This window comes from Oncorhynchus gorbuscha, linkage group LG19 (genome assembly GCF_021184085.1).
Source record: "Oncorhynchus gorbuscha isolate QuinsamMale2020 ecotype Even-year linkage group LG19, OgorEven_v1.0, whole genome shotgun sequence".
Lineage (NCBI taxonomy): Eukaryota > Metazoa > Chordata > Actinopteri > Salmoniformes > Salmonidae > Oncorhynchus > Oncorhynchus gorbuscha.
In genome coordinates, this window is record NC_060191.1 from 26,610,870 (window position 1) to 26,629,090 (window position 18,221).

An 18,221-nucleotide genomic window follows, 5' to 3' on the forward strand; every position below is an offset into this window, starting at 1 on the left:
TTCTTGTTTGTTTCACAATTAAAATATTTTACATCTTCAAAGTGGTAGGCATGTTGTGTAAATCAAATGATACAACTCCCCCCAAAATCTATTTTAATTCCAGGTTGTAAGGCAACAAAATAGGAAAAATGCCAAGAGGGTGAATACTTTCGCAAGGCACTGTATATATACAGTGAGGCAAAAAACTATTTTGTCAGCCATCAATTGTGCAAGTTCTCCCACTTAAAAAGATGAGAGGCCTGTAAATCTTCATCATAGGTACACTTCAACTTTGACAGACAAAATGAGAAAAGAAATCCAGAAAATCACATTGTAGAATTTTTTATGAATTTATTTGCAAATTATGGTGGAAAATAAGTATTTGGTCACCTATAAACAAGCAAGATTTCTGGCTCTCACAGACCTGTAACTTCTTCTTTAAGAGGCTCCTTTGTCCTCCACTGGTTACTTGTATTAATGGCACCTGTTTGAACTTGTTATCAGTATAAAAGACACCTGTCCACAACCTCAAACAGTCACACTCCAAACTCCACTATGGCCAAGACCAAAGAGCTGTCAAAGGACACCAAAACAAAATTGTAGACCTGCACAAGGCTGGGAAGACTGAATCTGCAATAGGTAAGCAGCTTGGTTTGAAGAAATCAACTGTGGGAGAAAATATTAGGAAATGGAAGACATACAGGACCACTGATAATATCCCTCGATCTGGGGCTCCACACAAGATCTCACCCCGTGGGGTTAAAATGATCCCAGAACCACACAGGGGGACCGAGTGAATGACCTGCAGAGAGCTGGGACCAAAGTAACAACGCCTACCAACAGTAACACACTACGCCGCCAGGGACTCAAATCCTGCAGTGCTAGACGTGTCCCCCTGCTTAACCTGCTTAAGCCAGTATATGTCCAGGCCCGTCTGTAGTTTGCTAGAGAGCATTTGGATGATCCAGAAGAAGATTAGGAGAATGTCATATGGTCAGATGAAACCAAAATATAACTTTTTGGTAAAAAATCAACTCCTCGTGTTTGGAGGACAAAGAATGCTGAGTTTTGCATCCAAAGAACACCATACCTACTGTGAAGCATGGGGGTGGAAACATCATGCTTTGGGGCTGTTTTTTTGCAAAGGGACCAGGACGACTGATCCGTGTAAAGGAAATAATGAATGGGGCCATGTATCGTGAGAGTGTGAGTGAAAACCTCCTTCCATCAGCAAGACGCAGTGGTCACCAAACTACGGCCCGCGGGCCGGATACGGCCCGTCAGCACATTTGGCCCGGCCCTCTGAACAATACCAGAGACGCTATCTAATTTTTTTCCTATTTGGCCTCCAGAAAAAAAATCCTAGGCCCGGCCCTGTCAAAGAGAGAACGGAATAATGGCGAAAAGGTTAGGTAAGAGAAAAATTGATTCAGAATGCAGGGTATTTAACCTGCAGTGGACAAACGATTATTTTTTTGTTCAATGCAAAGAAAAGGCTGTTTGTCTCATCTGTCAAGAGACGGTGGCAGTATTCAAAGAATACAATCTTCGCCGACACTATGAATCCCGTCACAAAGACAAGTACGATAGCTTGCAAGGCCAAATGGGAGCAGACAAACTCTCAAAGCTAAAAAGTGGACTACTATCTCAGCAGAATACATTTGTACGCCAAGCTCAGCTGAACCAGGCATCTGTTCGGGCATGGGTTGCTAAACTGATAGCAAGAAGCGGTAAGCCTTTCACTGACGGAGAGTTTGTTAAGAAATGTATGGATGCTGTCGCGGAGGAGGTGTGTCCCGAGAAGAAAGATGCATTTAATGCCGTAAGTCTGTCGGCGAGTACAATCACCAGACGCGTTGAAGAAATCGGGAGTAATGTATATGCCCAGCTGCAACAGAAGACGAAAGAATTAGACTTTTTTTCATTAGCACTGGATGAGAGCACTGACGTAAGACACAGCGCAACTGCTCATTTTTATTCGTGGAGTTAGCGCAAACTTTGAGATATGCGAGGAGCTGGCAGCCCTCCAAAGTCTCAAAGGGACTACAATGGGAGAGGATATTTTTGACAAAGTGTGCCAAACCATGGAGAAGTTGGACCTGGACTGGTCAAAGCTAGCTAGCTTCACGACTGAACCGGGAGTTGGAAAAAAGGGGTCTCACCGCCCCGCTACGAGTCCACTGCCTAATTCATCAGCAAGCACTGTGCTGCAAAGTGTTGACGTGGGATTCTGTAATGAAGGTTGTGGTGTCGTGCATAAACTTCATCAGAGCAAAGGGACTTAAACACAGGCAGTTCCAAGAATTCCTGTCTGAACTGGAGTCTATGCACGGAGATGTGCTGTACTACACAGAGCTCCGATGGCTGAGGCGGGGCAGAGTTTTGAGGCGTTTTTACGAGCTGCTACCCGAAATTAACGCATTTCTTCATTTAAAAGACAAAACGGTCCCAGAGCTGATCGACCCAGAATGGAAATGGCACCTCGCATTTTTAACAGACGTGACAGAAATACTTAACAGCCTTAACGTGCAGCTACAAGGCGAGGGGAAACTCATTTGCGACATGTATTCACACATAAAAGCATTTGAGGTGAAATTAGCGCTGCTTTTGGAACAAGTGAAAAAGCGCAACTCCGTCCATCTTCCTGCTACCCAAAACCTGTCGACAGAGAACCCACCGGTCCCGTTCCCAGCTGAAAAATGCGTGGAAGCACTGGAAATGCTGAAGGCGGAGTTCGGTGTGCGATTCAGTGAACTACATGTTCATGCAAAAGAAATCCGTCTTTTTCAGAACCCCTTTGTTGCCGACATTGATGAAGCCCAGCCTTCATATCAGTTTGAGTTGGCTGAGTTACAGAACTGTGATGTTCTGAAAGACGCATTCAAGCCCAACAGTCTCATTGACTTCTATGCCGCCCTCCCAAACGACACATATCCAAACATCAAAAACTGCAATGAAAATGTCCACAGTTTTTGGCAGCACGTATATCTGCGAGAAAATTTTCTCGCATGAAACTGCTGAAAACCCCGATGAGATCAAGATTGACAGATGAACATTTGCATCAGTGCTTGAGACTGGCTGTAACTAGAATGGAACCTGATATTCAACTTCTCACCAGCCAGATGCAGGCCCACAGTTCACACGGATGAACATACATATAGGTAAGCTCACTTTTCTGACTTGAATGAGTCATTCTGAGCATAAACAAATATAATCATAATAAAATCTACTGGGATAAAATCCATCTTTTACAACCATACTGGTAGTGAAATGTATTGTGCTGTGTAGGTGCTGTATCACTTAGTTCAGTTTCTCAACCTGCTTCTTTTGTGGTTTTAATAATAATAATAATAATAATATGCCATTTAGCAGATGCTTTTATCCAAAGCGACTTACAGTCATGTGTGCATACATTCTACGTATGGGTGGTCCCGGGAATCGAACCCACTACCCTGGCGTTACAAGCGCCATGCTCTACCAACTGAGCTACAGAAGGACCGGGAAGCTGTTTTCACAGGGAAGTTGATGAGAGAGAGCTGCAAACAGCGATGTCTACAAGCCTACTGGAACCTACAAAAGGATTATAAGGAAGGAACACAAGAACTTTAAGAGACTGCTCATATGTGTCAGAGAGATTCTGCTCTGACAACTGAGCTGAACTTTTATCTGTTAAGATTGTGCATGGCACGACAGAAAGTTAATGTTCCATGGCTTTTTTTTCTATGAAGAACCCAGAGAGAGTTATTTAGTTATTATTTATTTCCTGTTTTTTCTGTGAAGAACTCAGAGAGGGTTATTTTATTTATTTCATTAATAGTGTTATTATTTGTTTCCTGACTTTTTTTTCTGTAAATAACCTGGAAAGGGTTATTTGGTTATGTGTGGCTTTCTGAAAACAATACATTTTTTAAGCTCCCTACGATCGTCACACTTTTTCTGTTACAAACTGACACTGGCCCCCCATCAGAGAAGGGAAAAGTTATGTGGCCCTCACAGGAAAAAGTTTGGGGACCCCTGCAAGAGCATTGAAGATGAAACGTGGCTGGGTCTTTCAGCATGACAATGATCCCAAACACACTGCCCGGGGAACGAAGGAGTGGCTTCGTAAGAAGCATTTCAAGGTCCTGGAGTGGCCTAGCCAGTCTCCAGATCTCAACCCCATAGAAAATCTTTGGAGGGAGTTGAAAGTCTGTGTTGCCCAGCAACAGCCCCAAAACATCACTGCTCTAGAGGAGATCTGCATGGAGGAATGGGACAAAATACCAGCAACAGTGTGTGAAAACCTCGTGAAGACTTACAGAAAACGTTTGACCTCTGTCATTGCCAACAAAGGGTATATAACAGTATTAATTATTGAGATAAACTTTTGTTATTGACCAAATACTTATTTTCCACCATAGTTTGCAAATAAATTCATTAAAAATCCTATAATGTGATTTTCTGGATGTTTTTTTCTCATTTTGTCTGTCATAGTTGAAGTGTACCTATGATTAAAATTACAGGCCTTTCTCATCTTTTTAAGTGGGAGATCTTGCACAATTGGTGGCTGACTAAATACTTTTTTGCCTCACTGTGTATATGTATTTTTTTACAGTTATTTGTTTCATGTGGAGCAACGATAAAGGAGGCCAATCTATAAGGAATTACGTTTTATTCCATATAGAAATCACAAAAAGAAAAGACTTGGCAAAATAAATAACGAAAAATTGATCAAATGTGGAACGACTAAAAACTGGAGTGCAGTTCACAAATATATTCACTAGGTGGAGGCGTTCCTTCACTATGTTCTTTTAGATCATATTCAAGTGCGTCTCGCCCTTTGTCACGTTAGTAGTACTATAGAGACTGTAGATCAAAAGTAGAAACGAGGATATTATCATGGAGTTTTAACGATCACCTCTCTGAAAACTTTAACAAATGCAGGGAACGTTAGAACACATGTCCCGTTGAAGTTATCAACAAAATTGGGCAGGGTAGCTGCAACAGAGTCAAAATTGACAAGAAGAAGTAATGCCTGTAGGTTTGTAGAGGCTAAGGAAAGAGTGTATAAAACAAGTATGGTACTCCAAATGTAACTGATATTTACAGTTGAGGTCATTCAAATTCAAATGCATAAGTATCCAGTTCTGTTCTGAAGCAGCAGCAAGGTAATTGCTTCTTTATCTCGTATTCAGGAGCGGGGCCAGCTTTGAGTTTCCTATGGAAATGTCCATCAGCTGTATTATGCATAGTCATGGTGTTGTAGTCATACTTCCATTTTAAAACTGTTCTTTTGCTGTCTTGTTTTTTCTTCTCTCAATCTAATATCGCCCTCTGTTGCATTTCCCCATGATTTTACATTCCCCACGATTTGCGATAACCAAGATACCATCTACCACACACCTCTTTTAAATGTACAAAAGCCTATCTGATTACGGGTCATATAAAAACCGAGGGTAAATAGTCAGGCAAAAATAAACAATCTGAGTCTGTGTCTAAAATATACAAATTCCACCCATCTGGTGCCCTGGGCAAGCTAAAACAGATGCACTTTATTTCACTTCTGTTCACATCTGTGTCCGTGTCCTGATGTCAGCGTCCGAGAGACATTCTGTAATGGAATAAACACCCTCGCTGGGTGTGTTCCGCCAGAATTCCAGTCCAATGGAGGGATGTGGGAGGTTGTGTTGTCCGCACACCGCTTGCTTTTACCCGAGATTAGAAATGTAGTGTCGTTCACAGCTGTAACATTAAATGGCAAACAGTATATCCACTCTACTGTATAATGTCATACCAGCAATAATACTATGTGTTTTTGCTTCTTTTTAAAAATGTAAATGTTTTTTTCACCTTTTATTTAACCAGGTAGGTCAGTTGAGAACAAGTTCTCATTTACAACTGCGACCTGGCCAAGATAAAGCAAAGCAGTGCGACAATAAACAACACAGAGTTTCACATGGGATAAACAAAAGTACAGTCAACAACACAATAGAAAAATCTATATATGGTGTGTGCAAATGGAGTAAGGAGGTAAAGGCAATAAATAGGCCAATAGTAGCGAGGTTATAGGATACATCCTAATAAGATGGCCCAACACATCCGTTATTGGGGGAACAATTAACACGAAACTGAATGAGCTCAGTCACAAAACAAGGGGTGAAGAACACTGAAACTGAGCACATGGCTGCTTTTCTGCCTATAACCCCCATTATGCCTCTTCTTGTATTGATTGGAGACGTGTTTACAATGGCATCAATGCGCTGACTGTCGTTAGGGAACTAGTGGGAGTGTGATAAAGCATCGATGAATAGCCAAACAAGTGTCCTTAATATGCTGAACCAATAAGGCTATTAAAGAAAGAAGATGTTAAATAGGCACCTTACATTTGATAAATGGAATACTTCTGGGAACCCTGTATCTAATAACTAGAAATATGTCTGATTGTAAGGTTAGACAAAGCTTTTTTTGTTTGATCCTCCTCATTTAAATGGATTAGAATAACCCCATTGTTCCCGAGAGAACCTTGTTGTGCCATGAATAGCCAGGTAACCAAAGAAAATGGTCTTTCACTGGAGTCTTTCACTGGAGCTAAGCTGTCTAGAAATAGAGGAGAAGAAAGGGCTAGAGACGGGGGATTGTGAGGTTGGTCGAGGACGGGTGGACAGAGGGCGGGGATGGTGAAACTGACTGCCAGGTAAGGGTGTGAATGGGGATTGGTCGTTGTCTCTACTAGGCAGCCTTGACTGCCAATCACGAGAAGGTGCATTTTTAGAAACACACACAACAACGGTCCCGTCTCGAAGTGGCTCTTCAAGCCACTTTGCAGCTGGACACACGTTGCCACCCTCCGTCATCGTGTGTCTGACTATGGTGAGCGTGTTTGGCTGCATGGTGCTGCCGTGGATGGTGAGTACGCACACGTTGTCATTTCGCAGGAAGACACCACGATATTCCAGACCTCATTTCAGACCCCAAGTTTCTGTCATTTTTGTTGTTGTTGACAACAGATAGATTCTTAGAAGAAAAAAATGAAAATAGAAACGCGTCAACTAAGTCATTCAGAGAGAACAGCGTGAACAAGAGAAAGCACGTTGCAGTTATCAGTCATTAGAACAGATATGTGAGTGCATCATTTGTATCATTTATAAAGAGCTACCTTGCAGTGGACTAACAAACAAGTTCTACGGTCACCACAACCATACCGTCTATAAGACCACATGACGGGACACACTGTGGCTATTGTGTGCGGGTGTGTCTCTGGGGCGATAATGAAAAAAAGTTTGAGATAAGGTTTAAGGCGATTGTAATGGTTCTACTATAGTGGCCAGTCTCGACACAAGCCTGGCAACACTGTTAGAGGCCTCACGTACTCTGAACCCTCGCTCTCTTTCTCTGTATCCATCCTCCTCTTTCTTCGGGCCTTGCACTCTTTGACCCCCAGGGCCAGAAAGACATGCTGTTGGAGAGGACAAGAGGAAGACGAAGGAGGGACACGCAGCATGGTGAGTTGCACACAGGCCAGACACACTCGTGATAAGATGGTCACAGGAATAGAGGGAGAGAGAAAGAGGGGGGTAAGGGAACAGGCTGTTGGCAGAGAGGGGTGGGATAAGGGAGTGGGCAGAGGGAGATGGAGAGAAAGAAATTGGCTCTGTGGATTAAGCAGGGATTGGAGTTGTGGGTGAAACGAAGGCGACTGACAGCTGACGTGAAATGTAGCTGTAGTTTGGCACTGCTCGATTAGTTAATGCGCTTAGCTGAGTCAGTCAGTATGGAGAGTGTTTGGTTTGGTTGGTGATGAAACAGTGATTTTCTACTGTAGTATGCTGTACCACGGGGGGGGGGGGGGTCCTATTAAGGAATATTCCTATTAAGGAATCCAGTCTTGAGTTTGCATGTGGTGCATTGACCCAAAATGTGTCTAAAGAAGCAAGGGAGGGCTTTTAAAAATATATAAATTGACATTTTCCAAAAAATACAGTTATTCCATGTTTAGATTTCTATCAGAGCAGACTTCATCAGTGTCATGATGCTGTTTTTTTATTTTTTATTTATTTAATCATTATTTAACTAGGCAAGTCAGTTAAGAACAAATTCTTATTTAGAATGTGTCATGTTTTGTCATAGATTGTCATGTCTTGTCCCTGTGCTTCCTCTTCTATTCGTTTCCCCCTGCTGGTCTTATTAGGTTCTTTCCCTCTCTCTATCCCTCTCTCTCCCCCTCCCTCTCTCTCTCTCTCTCTCTATCGTTCCGTTCCTGCTCCCAGCTGTTCCTCATTCTCCTAACTACCTCATTTACTCTTTCACACCTGTCCCCTATTTTGCCCTCTGATTAAGTCCCTATTTCTCTCTCTGTTTTCGCTTCTGTCCTTGTCGGATCCTTGTTTGCTGTACTGTGTCCTTGTTCCGTCCTGTCGTGTTTTTGCCTTCTTCAGATGCTGCGTGTGAGCAGGTGTCTCCATCAGCTACGGCCTGCGCCAACCCGAAGCGACCTGCAGTCTGTGGTCGCATCTCCTGTTGTTCCCCTCTACTGACTAGAGGATTTCAGTTATTCCTGTTTGGACATTACCAGTGAAAGAATTCAGGATTAATCGTTTTTTGTTAAGACTGGAATAAACTCTGTTTCTGTTAAGTCGCTTTTGGGTCCTCATTCACCTGCATAACAGAAGGATCCGACCTAGAATGGACCCAGCGACTACGGATCCTCGCAACTCAGCCGTCGAGATCCAGGGAGCGATGCTCGGCAGACACGAGCAGGAATTGTCTGCTGCTCGTCATGCCGTTGAGACCCTGGCCGCTCAGGTCTCCGACCTCTCAAGACAGTTTCAGAATCTCCGTCTCGAGCCACCAGCTACTTCCTGGTCTTCTGAGTCTCCGGAACCAAGAGTTAATAACCCACCGTGTTACTCTGGGCAGCCCACTGAATGCCGCTCCTTTCTCACCCAGTGTGATATTGTGTTCTCTCTCCAGCCCAACACATACTCAAGGGATAGAGCTCGTATCGCCTACGTCATATCACTCCTTACTGGACGGGCTCGGGAGTGGGGCACAGCTATCTGGGAGGCAAGGGCTGAGTGTACTAACGAGTATCAGAACTTTAAAGAGGAGATGATACAGGTTTTTGATCGTTCGGTTTTTGGGAAGGAGGCTTCCAGGGCCCTGGCTTCCCTATGTCAAGGTGATCGATCCATAACGGATTACTCTATAGAGTTTCGCACTCTTGCTGCCTCCAGTGACTGGAACGAGCCGGCGTTGCTCGCTCGTTTTCTGGAGGGACTCCACGCTGAGGTTAAGGATGAGATTCTCTCCCGGGAGGTGCCTTCCAGCGTGGATTCTTTGATTGAACTCGCCATCCGCATAGAACGACGGGTAGATCTTCGTCACCGAGCTCGTGGAAGAGAGCTCGCGTTAACGGTGTCCCCACTCTCCGCATCTCAACCATCTCCTCCCACTGGCTCAGGTATTGAGCCCATGCAACTGGGAGGTATTCGCATTTCGACTAAGGAGAGGGAACGGAGAATCACCAACCGCCTCTGCCTCTATTGCGGTTCTGCTGGACATTTTGTCATTTCATGTCCAGTAAAAGCCAGAGCTCATCAGTAAGCGGAGGGCTACTGGTGAGCGCTACTACTCAGGTCTCTCCATCAAGATCCTGTACTACCTTGTCGGTCCATCTACGCTGGACCGGTTCGGCAGCTTCCTGCAGTGCCTTGATAGACTCTGGGGTTGAGAGCTGTTTTATGGACGAAGCATGGGCTCGGAAACATGACATTCCTCTCAGACAGTTAGGGGAGCCCACGCCTATGTTCGCCTTGGATGGTAGTCTTCTTCCCAGTATCATATGTGAGACACTACCTTTAACCCTCACAGTATCTGGTAACCACAGTGAGACCATTTCCTTTTTGATTTTTCGTTCACCTTTTACACCTGTTGTTTTGGGTCATCCCTGGCTAGTATGTCATAATCCTTCTATTAATTGGTCTAGTAATTCTATCCTATCCTGGAACGTTTCTTGTCATGTGAAATGTTTAATGTCTGCTATCCCTCCTGTTTCTTCTGTCCCCTCTTCTCAGGAGGAACCTGGTGATTTGACAGGGGTTCCGGAGGAATATCATGATCTGCGCACGGTCTTCAGTCGGTCCAGAGCCACCTCCCTTCCTCCTCACCGGTCGTATGATTGTTGTATTGATCTCCTTCCGGGGACCACTCCCCCCCGGGGTAGACTATACTCTCTGTCGGCTCCCGAACGTAAGGCTCTCGAAGATTATCTGTCTGTTTCTCTCGACGCTGGTACCGTTGTGCCTTCTTCCTCTCCCGCCGGAGCGGGGGTTTTTTTTGTTAAGAAGAAGGACGGTACCCTGCGCCCCTGCGTGGATTATCGAGGGCTGAATGACATAACGGTTAAGAATCGTTATCCGCTTCCCCTTATGTCGTCAGCCTTCGAGATTCTGCAGGGAGCCAGGTTCTTTACTAAGTTGGACCTTCGTAACGCTTACCATCTCGTGCGCATCAGGGAGGGGGACGAGTGGAAAACGGCGTTTAACACTCCGTTAGGGCATATTGAATACCGGGTTCTGCCGTTCGGTCTCGCTAATGCTCCAGCTGTCTTTCAGGCATTAGTGAATGATGTACTGAGAGACATGCTGAACATCTTTGTTTTCGTTTACTTTGACGATATCCTGATTTTTTCACCGCACTCCAGATTCATGTTCAGCACGTTCGACGTGTCCTCCAGCGCCTTTTAGAGAATTGTCTCTATGTGAAGGCTGAGAAGTGCGCCTTTCATGTCTCCTCCGTCACATTTCTCGGTTCTGTTATTTCCGCTGAAGGCATTCAGATGGATCCCGCTAAGGTCCATGCTGTCAGCGATTGGCCCGTCCCTAAGTCACGTGTCGAGTTGCAGCGCTTTCTCGGTTTCGAGAATTTCTATCGGCGTTTCATTCGTAATTTCGGTCAAGTGGCAGCCCCTCTCACAGCCCTTACTTCTGTCAAGACGTGCTTTAAGTGGTCCGGTTCCGCCCAGGGAGCTTTTGATCTCCTCAAGAACCGTTTTACATCCGCTCCTATCCTTGTTACTCCTGACGTCACTAAACAATTCATTGTCGAGGTTGACGCTTCAGAGGTGGGCGTGGGAGCCATTCTGTCCCAGCGCTCCCATTCTGACGATAAGGTCCATCCTTGCGCGTATTTTTCTCATCGCCTGTCGCCGTCGGAACGCAACTTCGATGTGGGTAACCGCGAACTGCTCGCCATCCGCTTAGCCCTAGGCGAATGGCGACAGTGGTTGGAGGGGGCGACCGTTCCTTTTGTCGTTTGGACTGACCATAAGAACCTTGAGTACATCCGTTCTGCCAAACGACTCAATGCGCGTCAAGCTCGTTGGGCGTTGTTTTTCGCTCGTTTTGAGTTCGTGATTTCTTATCGCCCGGGTACTAAGAACACCAAGCCTGATGCCTTATCCCGTCTCTTCAGTTCTTCTGTAGCTTCTACCGACCCCGAGGGGATTCTCCCTGAAGGGCGTGTTGTCGGGTTGACTGTCTGGGGAATTGAGAGACAGGTAAAGCAAGCACTCACTCACACTCCGTCGCCGCGCGCTTGTCCTAGTAACCTTCTTTTCGTTCCTGTCTCTACTCGTCTGGCTGTTCTTCAGTGGGCTCACTCTGCCAAGTTAGCTGGCCACCCCGGCGTTCGGGGTACGCTTGCTTCTATTCGCCAGCGGTTTTGGTGGCCTACTCAGGAGCGTGACATGCGCCGTTTCGTGGCTGCTTGTTCGGACTGCGCGCAGACTAAGTCAGGTAACTCTCCTCCTGCCGGTCGTCTCAGACCGCTTCCCATTCCTTCTCGACCATGGTCTCACATCGCCTTAGACTTTATTACCGGTCTGCCTTCGTCAGCGGGGAAGACTGTGATTCTAACGGTTGTCGATAGGTTCTCTAAGGCGGCTCATTTTATTCCCCTCGCTAAGCTTCCTTCCGCTAAGGAGACGGCACAAATCATCATTGAGAATGTGTTCAGAATTCATGGCCTCCCGTTAGACGCCGTTTCGGACAGAGGTCCGCAATTCACGTCACAGTTTTGGAGGGAGTTCTGTCGTTTGATTGGTGCTTCCGTCAGTCTCTCTTCCGGTTTTCATCCCCAGTCTAACGGTCAAGCAGAACGGGCCAATCAGACGATTGGTCGCACATTACGCAGTCTTTCTTTTCGAAACCCTGCGTCTTGGGCAGAACAGCTCCCCTGGGCAGAATACGCTCACAACTCGCTTCCTTCGTCTGCTACCGGGCTATCTCCTTTTCAGAGTAGTCTTGGGTACCAGCCTCCTCTGTTCTCGTCCCAGCTCGCCGAGTCCAGCGTTCCCTCCGCTCAGGCTTTTGTCCAACGTTGTGAGCGCACCTGGAGGAGGGTCAGGTCTGCACTTTGCCGTTATAGGGCGCAGACTGTGAGAGCCGCCAATAAACGTAGGATTAAGAGTCCTAGGTATTGTCGCGGTCAGAGAGTGTGGCTTTCCACTCGTAACCTTCCCCTTACGACAGCTTCTCGCAAGTTGACTCCGCGGTTCATTGGTCCGTTCCGTATTTCTCAGGTCGTTAATCCTGTCGCAGTGCGATTTCTTCTTCCGCGACATCTTCGTCGCGTCCACCCAGTCTTCCATGTCTCCTGTGTCAAGCCTTTTCTTCGCGCCCCCGTTCGTCTTCCCCCCCCGTCCTTGTCGAGGGCGCACCTATTTACAGGGTACGGAAGATCATGGACATGCGTTCTCGGGGACGTGGTCACCAGTACTTAGTGGATTGGGAGGGGTACGGTCCTGAGGAGAGGAGTTGGGTTCCATCTCGGGACGTGCTGGACCGTTCGTTGATTGATGATTTCCTCCGTTGCCACCAGGGTTCCTCCTCGAGTGCGCCAGGAGGCGCTCGGTGAGTGGGGGGGTACTGTCATGTTTTGTCATAGATTGTCATGTCTTGTCCCTGTGCTTCCTCTTCTATTCGTTTCCCCCTGCTGGTCTTATTAGGTTCTTTCCCTCTCTCTATCCCTCTCTCCCCCTCTCTCTCTCTCTCTCTCTATCGTTCCATTCCTGCTCCCAGCTGTTCCTCATTCTCCTAACTACCTCATTTACTCTTTCACACCTGTCCCCTATTTTGCCCTCTGATTAAGTCCCTATTTCTCTCTCTGTTTTCGCTTCTGTCCTTGTCGGATCCTTGTTTGCTGTACTGTGTCCTTGTTCCGTCCTGTCGTGTTTTTGCCTTCTTCAGATGCTGCGTGTGAGCAGGTGTCTCTATCAGCTACGGCCTGCGCCAACCCGAAGCGACCTACAGTCTGTGGTCGCATCTCCTGTTTTTCCCCTCTACTGACTAGAGGATTTCAGTTATTCCTGTTTGGACATTACCAGTGAAAGAATTCAGGATTAATCGTTTTTTGTTAAGACTGGAATAAACTCTGTTTCTGTTAAGTCGCTTTTGGGTCCTCATTCACCTGCATAACAGAATGACTGCCTACAAAAGGCAAAATGCCTCCTGCCTCCTGCCTTAAATCCAATATGAATATAGGACAAAACACACATCACAACAAGAGAGACAACACAACAAAACATATAGATGGATCCAGGGGAAGACGACAGTACAGCCTCCACCAGACTCTAGCCATATTGCTATTGAACTAGATATGATTCAAATGTCTTGAAATCCTCCATTGAAGTTATCAGCTCTATATATTTTCAGGTTTATGTCAGGTGCCATGTAGTCCTTATACACAGTGCATTCAGAAAGTTTTCAGACCCCTTGGCTTTTTCCACATTTTGTTACATTACAGCCTTATTAAAAAATTTATGAAATCGTTTTTTCCCATCATCAATCTACACATAATACCCCATAATGAAAAAGCAAAAACAGGTTTTTATAAATGTTTGCAAATGTATTTATATAAAAAAAACTGAAATATCACATTTACATAAGTATTCAGACCCTTTCCTCAGTACTTTGTTGAAGCACCTTTGTCAGTGATTGCAGCTTTGAGTCTTCTTGGGTATGACGCTACAAGCTTGGCACACCTGTACAGTATTTGGGGGGTCTCTCCCATTCTTCTCTGCAGATCCTCTCAAGCTCTGTCAGGTTAGATGGGGAGCGTCACTGTACATTTATTTTCAGCTCTCCAGAGATGTTTGATCGGGTTCAAGTCCAGGCTCTGGCTGGGCCACTCAAGGACATTCAGAGACTTGTCCCGAAGCAACACCAGTGTTGTCTTGGCTGTGTGCTTAGGGTCATTGTCCTGTTGGAAGGTGAACCTTCGCCCCAGCCTTAGGTCCTGAGCCCTCTGGAGTAGGTTTTCATCAAGGAGCTCTCCGTACTTTGCTCCGTTCATCTTTCCCTCGATCCAGAGTAGTCTCCCAGTCCTTTCCACTGAAAAACATCCACCCAGCATGATGCTGCCACCACCATGCTTCACCGTAGGGATGGTGCCAGGTTTCCTTCAGACGTGATGATTGGCATTCAGGCCAAAGAGTTCAATCTTGGGAATCGTGTTTCTCATGGTCTGAGAGTCTTTAGGGGGCTTTTGTCAAACTCCAAGTGGGCTGTCATGTGCTTTTTACTGAGGAGTGGCTTCTGTCTGGCCATTCTGCTCTTGCTCAGTTTGGACGGGCGGCCGGATCCAGGAAGAGTTGTGTTGGTTCCAATCGTCATGAAGGCCACTGTGTTCTTGGAGACCTTTCAATGCTGCAGAAATGTTTGGCTACCCTTCCCCAGATCTGTGCCTCGACACAATCCTGTCTCGGAGTTCTACAGCGGTTCCTTCGACCTCATGGCTTTGTTTTTGCTCTGACATGCGCTGTCAACTGTGTGACCTTCTATAGACAGGTGTGTGTGTGTGCCTTTCCAAAACATGTCCAATCAATTGGATTTACCACAGGTGGAACTCCCAATGAAGTTGTAGAAACATCTCAAGGATGATCAATGGAAACAGGATGCATCTGGCCTCAATTTCAAGTCTCATAGCAAAGGGGTCTGAATACTTATGTAAACAAGCTATTTCTGTTGTTTATTTTGAATGCATTTGCAAACATTTCTAAACACATGTTTTCGCTTTGTCATTTTGGGGTATTGTGTGTAGATTGATGAGGAAAATGTCTTATTTAATCCATTTTGGAATAAGGTTGTAACGTAACAAAATGTGGAAAAGGTTAAGGGGTCTGAATAGTTTCAAAATACACAAATAAGATGTTATTCAATATTCTGAAATCCATGTATTTATTCATATTAAATACAGTATTTGAATTTCCTGAATGTCTGAGCCATACATATCCACGTCAATCGAGGCTGCTGATGGGAGGACGGATCATAATAACGTCTGGAATGGAATGAGTGGAACGGCGTCAAACATGTTAAATATGTGGTTTCCATGTCGTTGATGCCATTCCACTCACTCCTTTCCAGCCATTATTGTGAGCCGTCCTCCCCTCAGCAGCCTCCACTGACTTGAGTGCATGGTGGAATCTCTGACTCACAGTGTGGCCTGGCTGAGTGTCGCCAGTATCTTGAAGTGGTCACTTGACATTCAAACATCTCACAGAATGCAGCTCACAGCTGGAACGCAATACACCAATGCAGAGGTAAAAATAACTCTTCCGTGAGGAAGACGTTGGAAAGTTTGTTGTTGTCATTTCCACAGTTATATAAAGTATCTGAACATGCACAGCATTGACTGAGAAAACTGGTGCATCAAAAACAATCTGGATAAATGTGTAAACTGGTCAACTTGTTAAAATGGAGGAAATCCTCATTTAATAAGGGAACATATTGGAGACTCTTCTCTTTCATGAAGTCTAGTCGTCACTTTACCGAGAAACATACACCAAAATATAGCAGACGGACTAAACTGATTAATTCATTGATTGGTGTCTATAGTGGTTCAATGTGTACAATTCCACGTGGAACAGAGCTGGGCTACCAGTTGTAGAAATAGGAATATGATGAAACCGCCCCACCTGATCTAGCACTACTCTAAGTTCTTCATTTTCAGCCTGACGGTTGAGGTTAATATTATTTGAAACAATATTTTTTTATTGTCACATACACCAGATAGGTGCAGTGAAATGTGTTGTTTTACAGGGTCAGTCATAGTGGTACAGTGCCCCTGGAGTAAATTTGGGTTAAGTGCCTTGCTCAAGGGCAAATCGATAGATTTTTCACCTTGTCGGCTCGGATATTCGAACCGGCAACCTTTCGGTTACGGACCCAACACTCTAACCGCTAGTAAACAGAACGGTCGAGTAAGCTGATCCTAGATCTGTGAACAACTTCTAGCCAGAGTGTGATTGTAACTGAGTAACTGAGTGAGGACAGGATCTTGTGTGACATTTTAATGCTTCCCCTGGGTTGTGGAGATGCCAGCTGCTTTAAGAATTATCGTTAATATTTAATGATGATAGGGGATCTGGTTACTGTACCTACTGCTGACATTCACTCACTTAGTCCCTCAGGGAATTTGTGACTATGTGACCAAATTAAACACATAATAAAAAATGCAGGGGACTGCAAATTTGACCAATCACTGCAGAGTTCACTGCAGAAAATCGAACCAGTACAGTAAACTTGTCTATGGCAACCCACGTGTAACGCCCCTCATCTACTCATCTACGTGTCTTGTCTGAGTAGGCGTAGTTAGCACTCGATTTCCAATTTAGTGGCCTGGCGGGAAAGCGCCAAAAACAGAACAGCAGCGAAACGCGCACGGAAGAAAGCAAATCGCGAAGGGTAAACTGATGTGATGAACAGGCATTACAGCAGCCATTCACATCAGAAACAAATGGGAGTGTCACTATTCTTCATTCTCAGATTTGTCTGTAGTATATTAGTTAGGGACGACATTCGTCGCCTCTACTTGATTACTATCGGCAAACTCTGCCTTCGCTGCTTAAGTAGTTTGTCATCCCCGGAGGGAACATTGGTTCTGCCATCAAGGCAGAGCTGCCATCTGAACAAGATTGAATAAGGAAAACTCCACTGATTGAAATTGCATCTCAGGCAGTTTGATTCGAACAAGGACACGCATAATTAGACGTATTCATCAGCACACCTGGAGCTACATAGTGCATTTTCTGCCACTTCCCTCCTGATTCTCACGTTTACTGTGCCTTGCCTTTTTTTCATATTCCTCTACCCCGAGTTCTCTCAGGTCTCGTCAATTCCATGTCCTTCCTCTCCACCCCTTTCTTCTCTCTTTTCCAATTTCCTCTCTCCACCTTCCGCCATGTTTTGGGTGTCAAGAAACAATATTTGTGATTTTCTACACTAACAGCCCAGCAACATGCAGGGTCTCACCCTCCAATCATGTCTTGCCAAGTCCCCGCTCTCCACCAATCAAAATGTGCCGAATCCATTCTCTTTTCCAATCCCAAGCTGAGGACTGCACTGCAGATGCAGAGAGTGGACACGGTGACAATGTTCTGTTCATCACCTTGTTAGGCAGGTAAAGAATGTTCTGTCTGGTCAGACATCTTTCCTCCTACTGCAGTATGGTTATAGAGGGGGATAAAGGGTGATGGGATCTTACACAAGAGCTTACGTTGGCTGAGGCGGCACTAGCAACGGGTAGGAACACCTATCGGAGATTATGACAGGGACAGAGAGATATGTGGGTTTATTTGTCAAATGTTCATGTTCATGGTCTTAGTTACCATTCCTCATTGAACAGAGCTCTATATTCTATTCATATATCTCATGTGTTATTAATACCAGTCAGCCATGATGATGGTGAGGGCAGGCAGAAAATGACATGTGGTTTTCTTTGTCAAATGGTGATGATGCTATATGGTATGGTAAAACCTTGGATTCACCCACATCCACCCGAGCCTGAGGGCCAGACATTCAGATTCTGCTTGAGCTGTTTAGTCGCAGGGTCTCCCGCTGTACTTCTTACCGATACAAAGGAGAATATCCGTTACAACAATGTTTCCCAAAATTGGTCTCCAGGTCCAAAGGGAGGCAAGCCTTTAGTTGAATCAGGTGTGTTTCGGGCAAAAAAAAGGAAAATGGGCACCCCTTTGGACCCAGGACCGATATTGGGAAACATTGCGTGAATGTATGACAACAACAGAGTAGTTGATTTCAGTAGAAACAGATCTGGAAACACAAGCTATCCCCCTAAAAGGGAGAAGTCATAACCAAATCCACATCTGGTCCTATGACTGAGGATTTGACTAAAGTAGAAACAGATCTGGCAACCAAAGCAACATTTTTTTTTTAACTATTCCAGTAAGTGATGAGATGTGATAA

General features: G+C 45.3%; 1 long non-coding RNA gene across 1 annotated transcript; it reads left to right on the forward strand.

The window, feature by feature from the left end:
* Positions 1 to 6,756: 6,756 nt before the first annotated feature.
* LOC124005097 lies at positions 6,757 to 13,264 on the forward strand. Its single transcript, XR_006833569.1, has 3 exons — positions 6,757 to 6,864; positions 7,400 to 7,460; positions 13,206 to 13,264. It is a non-coding gene; the product is annotated as an uncharacterized LOC124005097 (long non-coding RNA).
* The last annotated feature ends 4,957 nt before the right edge of the window (positions 13,265 to 18,221 follow it).